This window comes from Silene latifolia, chromosome 1 (assembly GCF_048544455.1).
Source record: "Silene latifolia isolate original U9 population chromosome 1, ASM4854445v1, whole genome shotgun sequence".
Classification (NCBI taxonomy): Eukaryota; Viridiplantae; Streptophyta; class Magnoliopsida; order Caryophyllales; family Caryophyllaceae; genus Silene; species Silene latifolia.
The window spans coordinates 12,895,363-12,902,616 of NC_133526.1; positions in this window are offsets into that span (position 1 = coordinate 12,895,363).

The window sequence follows — 7,254 nt, forward strand, 5'->3', positions numbered from 1 at the left end:
ATGGGATTGAAAAGCAAACAAACACAAATTGATAAGTGGAAAAACCCACGTGCAATAAGGGGCCACCTACCAAGTCAATTAACAACTCCCTATTCTCATGGGTTGACCAAGGATATAGGAGCATAAATAGGATGGAGGTTTTTTTAGACTGCTGGTGCGAGGTGCTTGACTATATAAAGGAGAAGAGGGTAACGTTCAAAGGGCATCCAAAAATTACATCTCAAGCAACTGATCACTCCTAAAAATCCCGTCTATACTTAGCAATACTCCGCTACAAAAATAATCTTGTATCTCTTTACTTACGCATTTATCCTCGATCATAGTGAAAAGTTGGTGGGATTCCGACTCCCCCCGCGGTTGTTCCCACACCGGGTTTTCCGCGTCACCAAAAATCCTTCGTGTCGTTCTTTCATTCGTCTTTATTTCGTTCATTATCGTTATTTCATCCGAGTCGTAATTGGCATTAGATTAATCACTATCACTCACATAATTAATTAGTAATCGGTAAAATTTTTACCAAAACACAACGTGACAGCGATTCTACATGGACCCTAATTTAAAAAGTACTACTTTTTAGCATTATTATTGTTGTAATCATTCATGAAAAACACCCAGAATAAGCCGAGGAGACGAAGCGACGAATTCGGGCATAGATATCAGCAAAGAGCTCGGGTGACAAGCAATGACAATGTTCTACACCACATTTATGATGTCTTTTTTATTATTTGAGGCTCTTACCTAGGATTTTTACTCTCCTTAACACAAACCAATTAATCACCTCAAACATCATAAAAACATCATCAAAATTCACCGAAAACCTCAAGTTGGTGCAATTTTAGAAGAAAAGTAATATTTTGGATGTAATTTTCAAAAAAAATTATATAAGGCTGTAATTTTCAAAAAGTGGTTTATAAAAGGCTGTAATCAACAATTTTCTCTATTAATTAATTATATTGGTCTAGTGGTTAATGATACTTTTTCTTAGCTTAGAAGGTCATGGGTTCGATCCTCCAAGTAAGCACTCTTTTTAAATGTTTTTTTTTTCACCATATATTTTACCCAATTAAATATGATTTTTTAATATATAACTCAATTTTTGTTAAATCCTAAATTTCCATGATAATTTTATTAAATCCTAAATTTCAGTTATTTTATTAGGTTTCACTTAGTTTTTGAGTTTTCACCTTTTATCTTTCAAGATTTAATCTATCTTATCAGTTAATTTTATCAAATAGAGCCTAAAACAGATGAAACACTTGTTAGTAAAGTAGAATGAAAAAAACCTGCAAGTAACATATCTGCAGCCAGATTTACGTTGAACAAAGAACCTACAATTAGGACATCTTTTCAAATTCTCTTCCTTTGCTGCATTCATAAACACAACTTCCTCACGCTTACATTTCTCAAGATGATTTGTTTCCCATTTTACCCCACAATCAAAGCAAAAGACCCCTTTACACCGAGGGCAATCTTGTCTTCCTCCACCCTTACATTCATCAATAACCACCTCAGAGCAGCCTTCATAATTGTTCCGGGTGTAATTCCGGAGCAGGAGTTATGACCACTTAAGCTTGTAGAATGACGTCGTTTTGCTTGTCTCTTCCTTTCGCTCTCTCCTGTAAGAATGAACAAACGAGGCTCGGCAGTGCAGAGCGTCTTTCACTTCGACGCTCAAGTCGATGAAACTTAAAGAGATAAGTTGTGTGTTAACTTGGCAAAGTATATTGTAGAGAGATAAGGGAGTTTATACCAGATTTTCGGTTAGTTTTGGGATCGTTTTCTCAATGAGAGAAGTGGAGTATTTATGGCTTTCACCTTTTGTCGTGTGGCCAGGTGGCCAAGTGGGCTGCGGTGGAAAGACTATCTTACCCTCGGCCGAGGGACCCATGTGCCGGGCGGCGGGCCTGGTTGACTCCATCCGAGGGAATTTGGATGTGAGTACGCGGATATGCCTCTCGGCCCGGCTAATTGCGAGGCCGAGACCCAGTGAACCGGGCCGACGAGCTATGTCGGTTAAGGCTGTTAATATGTTGACTTGCTGTCTTTTATCTTTGACCTTGCTCGATGTGTTGACTCGGTCGTGTGGTGCGAAATATGCCCCATCAATTTGCCCCAGCGTAGTCTATGCCGTGGTATGGACCTTCGATGAGTGTTGAGCGTATTACTGCGCATATCGATCTTACGCCTCGGCTTGGTTACTGTTCGGTCGTACCATATCCCCCTCCACATGGTTGTGTAATGGACATCCAATGTGGAAAAGAAAATGTCTTTGGCGAGACCAAGGTTGAGAGTGCCGTTTGTTTTTGATTGCCCCGTGCGTCTTTGCCAAGCTTGGTTGATCACCGGCCGTTAACAAGTAGATACCATGGAGCGTGTCGAAGAAGATTTGTTACTGTATGTCGATTGACATTCCGTGGCTGCATGCTTGACACGTGGCTTGGTGTTGATTGGTGGACGCTTCATGGGCTTTGCTCTGATTGGTCCACTGAATTGGCTTTGCTCTATAAATAGAGCAGTTAGCCCCTCATTTTGACCATCAAACATCATTTTCTTCAAAAATTTTCTCTCTCTAGTTTTTCGAAGAGCTTTCTTTCTCTAACTTTCGAAGCGTTACTCGGCGTAACACTTTCTTCCAAGGTAAACAAACAAATTTTTCCAACTTTTATTTGTTAAGTATTTATTGTCACCATGTCTTCTGCTGATGCTCAACCCAGTACCTCTGCGCCGGGGGGCGAACCGTCGCGTCCTGATGAACATGAGCCACTGGTTGTCACCCCGATAGGGTTCGTGGGGCGCTTGTCGCCTTCTCCTGAAGTTGATGAGAAATATTTGGAGGGTTTCGATGATGATGATGATGAAGAGACCCAATCCGACTCAGAGAGGCCGCGTTATTCGTGGCACGGCGAAGCCTGCTCGATCAATCCTGATCGTGTTTGGACGAATAAGTTCGCTAGTTGTTCCGGTCCTGATATTTTTGAAGACCATTACTCCTTCGGTAGGGGATATAGAATTGTTGTCCCTGAGGGTGATCAGGTAGTCTGTTGCCCTCCCGAAGGCTGTATCGGGGTGTACATCAGACATCTGGAGTATGGGCTCCGATTTCCTCTTAATGAACACGTCGCCGCCATAATTAAAGCTATGAACGTCGCCGTGGCACAACTGCATCCGTTGGCCATTAGGACTATTATTGGCTTCGTGTGGCTTTGTCTCTTTAAAGGGGAGGCCCCACGGTTAACCTGTTCCGCCGCTTCATCATCTTGGCGAGACTACCCTAGGTGGCACGGGGTGGTACGGCGTGCGACGGAGCGGGTTACGTGACCGTCTCTAAGTGACCTCTTGCGAAGGACCGGAAGGGGCGGTGGGTATATGTTGAGGTGCGGAGGACTATCCACTTTGCCCGGTCCTTCCGGCCGCGTCAACTTGCGGTGTGAGAGTCAGGGGGAGCATGATAGATATGTCTCCCGGAATAAGCTTAAGATGGATGGCAAGAAGGTCTATCTTAAGGAGGACGAAGAGCGGGCAATGAGCCTGTTCGAGGCTGAGAAGGATGGCACGCCGAAGGGATGGATGCTCCCGACGCAGATCGTCCTTCAAGACGAGCCGCTTTGCCACGTCGGCCTCATACTGGCCCTCGGCCAGGGTGAGTGGGGTCGGTGTGAGGCCCACTTTTGCTTTTTATGCTTCATGTTGCCCCGGTTTACTTCTTTTACTTAACTCTTGCTTTGTTTCTTGCAGATCGATTTGGCCGTGATCTCCCCGTCTCTATTCTAAAAAGTTGGGACTCGACCGGGCGGGAGAGTTGTTGAGCCGCATCCGAAGGCCGCGCCACGTGATCGCGACCGGACCCGCACGAGCTTATAGAGCGGCGATGAAGGCAATGGATGTGGCGGCTCGAGCGGAGATCGGCGGTAACGTCGTGCCGCGGAGACCAAAAACAACGTCTGCGGCGGCTACGACGCCAACTTCTATTCAATCTTCAATCCCCGCGATCAAAAGGAGCGGTGGTCGTCAATGTTGAAGAGGACGTCACGATTGGGTGTCCTCCTCCTTCAAATAAGAGGAAGGAAACAACGCACCTCTTCTGGCATTCTGCGAGGGGAAGAAGGGGTCACCCAGGCCCTCTGTCCAAGAAGGCCAGAACTGGTACGGATCTAACCCACGGCTCGGATTTAGCAGGTTCTTTAGGCGTTCCTGATGACAGGCTCTCTGACATGTCAATGAATGTTGACATAGATGCTTTGTATGGGTTTTTTGTAGATAAGTCGTCGCCGGCTGTCGTTCTCACTGAACGGCAATTGGAAAAGCAGCCTGTGCAGACGAGCGATCAGAATGTCACCGTCGACTCCTCATCCCAGAAGGTTTCCCCCGCTCAGCTTAGGGCGGAAGGCATAAGGTTGTCCAAGAAGCTGGTGAAGTGGACTGAACTAGCCGGCGCTCATATTATGGAGCAAGAAAAGGTCATGGCTCGAGCTGCCCCTGCGCTTGAACGGCTTAGGCTCGAGCTTGCCGCCGCTAAGAAGGAGGTCGAGAGGTCGAAGGAGGACTTCCAGGCCGCCATGGAGGATTTCCTCGCTGAGCGAAAGCTTAGGGAGGACGCTGAGAAGGCGGTCCTGGCCGAGAGAGCTAAGGTTGAGTCCGCCTTGGCGATCTTCGCTAAGGCTGCGGGAGGAGAAAGACAAATTTGAGGGCGGCTATAAGGCCGCGGTTGAGCAGAAGGAGAGATGGAAGACTCTGCATTCGGCTGAGGCGAAGGAGCATAAGAACACCAAGGCTATCCTTGCTCAGAGGGAGAAGGACATTGAGACGCTGAATACCGTCATCATCCCTTACATGTGTGCCCAGTACCGGGACCAAGCTGAAGATGCTACTAGGGATGCGATCAAAGAGCTCCTTCCAGAATGCAACTTCCCGTGGCAAGATTTTGACCGGCTTCTGGATGAGAAGGCCGCTGCTGCGGAGGCCAAGGCTGCGGATGAGGCGAAGGCGGCGAAGGCCGCTCAGGAGGCTGCGGAGAAGGCGGCCCGGGATGCTAAGGTGAAGGAGGCCAGGGAGGAGACTGAGAGGGAAAAGGCAAGTGAAGCTGCCAAGCTTTCCTCTGGGCCGCCCACCGTTGGTGATGCTTGCTCTGCTGCGGTGGCGAGCAAAGAATAAGCATAGGGAGACGGGCGGTCGTCACCAGATTCACCCGACCCTTCTGACAGCTTTAGCTGTTCGGGGGCCAACTATTGAACCTTTCCTCCCTGCCATCCTTTTGGCGCTTCAAGTCTTAATGTTTGTAACCTTTTGTTGTACCTTCTTTTTTTTGATAAACTTTGGTAAGTTGTGTTTAGGCTATCCCTATGGGGACGGCCGTCGACTTTGTTTTGCCCCACCTGTAAACATTTTTAATAAAGTTTGTCTATTTGCCTTCGGCTTGGCCGAGGCTTTGATCTCATTCTCATTTGAGTTGTCTTCTTACGTTTTTAACATATTGAGCGCTTTTTCGTTTTTACCTTCGGCCTGGCCGAGGCAGTTAGATTGCGTATCTCAACTGTACTTAAACGTTTTTAAACATGTTGGCATGTCGGTCGCTTCCTCCTCCACTCCCGGTCTTAGCCGAGGCGGTCGATTGCGCTTCCCAATCTATTTGTGAACATGTTAGCGTATCGGTCGTTTCCCCGTCACTCCCGGCTTTGGCCGAGGCAATCGAGGTTACGGCTCGACAGCGTTCGTATCTATAGACATATTGATCGCTTCCTCTGCCACTCCCGGATTGGCCGGGGCAGTCAGATTTGCGTTCTCAACTGTACTCATACGTTCTTAAGCATGTTGGTCGCTTTCGCGAGTATCAACTGCATTTGTAGTGACTGCCCGGCTGGCGTCTACTAAGCATGTTGGTCGCTTTCGCGAGTATCAGCTGTCATTGTGGTGATTGCTCGGCTTTGGCCGTGGCGTCTACCTTGGTACGACTACGGAGGGGACTCTTCATTTTGATGGAAAACTAAGATCACTCTTCATTAGAAATAATCACGCGTTGGGGTGCCCACAACAGTCTCGGACACCTCCGCCGCTATATGAAGTATTTTCTAAGGTTGTCTGTGTTCCAGTGGCTTATAGAGGCACTCCCTCCATGTCTGCCAGCCGGTATGTCCCCGGCCTCATTTCTTCAACCACTTTGTAGGGTCCTTCCCAGTTGGCCGTCATTTTACCATGGATGTTTCCTTTGTTTGTTGCGGCCGACTTTCTTAGGACTAGATCTCCTACTCTTAAGTCCCTTTTGTGGACCCTACGGTTGTATGCTCTTCTCATTCGGTTTTGATATACTGCCAAGTTGAGCCGTGCCGTATCTCGACTTTCTTCGACCAGGTCTTGGGAGGCTCTCAGGCCTTCCTCATTTTCGACTGGGTCAAAGGTTTGCGTTCTAAATGTCGGCACCGCTGCTTCAATTGGCAGGACGACTTCAGACCCATAGACTAGGTGGAATGGACTGTACCCTATTGCTTCTTTTTCCGTGGTTCGAAGTGACCACAGGACGCCGGGTAGTTCATCAGCCCATCTTCCCTTTAGATCTGCAACCTTCTTTTTCAAACCGTTCAATATTGTTTTATTAGCCGCTCCGCCTCCTTTGCCGTTGCTACGAGGGTGGCGAGACGGAGGAGTATGCGAATTTGATACCGAGCTCTTCCAGCCAGTTCATCACCATGTCACTCCAAAACTCTCGGCCGTGGTCAAATACCATGACTTGGGGTAACCCAAAACGAGTTATGATGTTCTCTCAAATCACCTTTCTTACGGCCGCCGTGGTCTTGGCAGGTACCGCGACCGCCTCGACCCATTTGGTGAAGTAGTCAACGACGACGATCAGGTACTTCCTTCCTCCGGAGGCCGTTGGAAATGGTCCTAGTAAATCCATCCCCCATTGTGCAAATGGTAGGGGACTAAGTACCGGTTGCAGGTCTCGGGAAGGTGCATGTATTACCGGAGCATACATCTGACAATTCTTGCACTTCTTGGTTTTGGCCCTGGAATCTTTCAGCATGGTAGGCCAGAAGTAGCCGACTCAGAGAGCTTTGTGGGCCAGCGTTCTCGCTCCCATGTGATGTCCACATACGCCTTCGTGAATCTCTGTCAGTATGAGCTCCGCGTCGGCTGGGCCGAAACATTTCAAGAGTGGTCTTATTACGGACCTTCTGTACAATTCTCCTTCAAATACCAAGTACCTTGCGGCGATCCTTCTTATCTTCTGAGAGAGACTGCGGTCCTCCGGTAACTCTT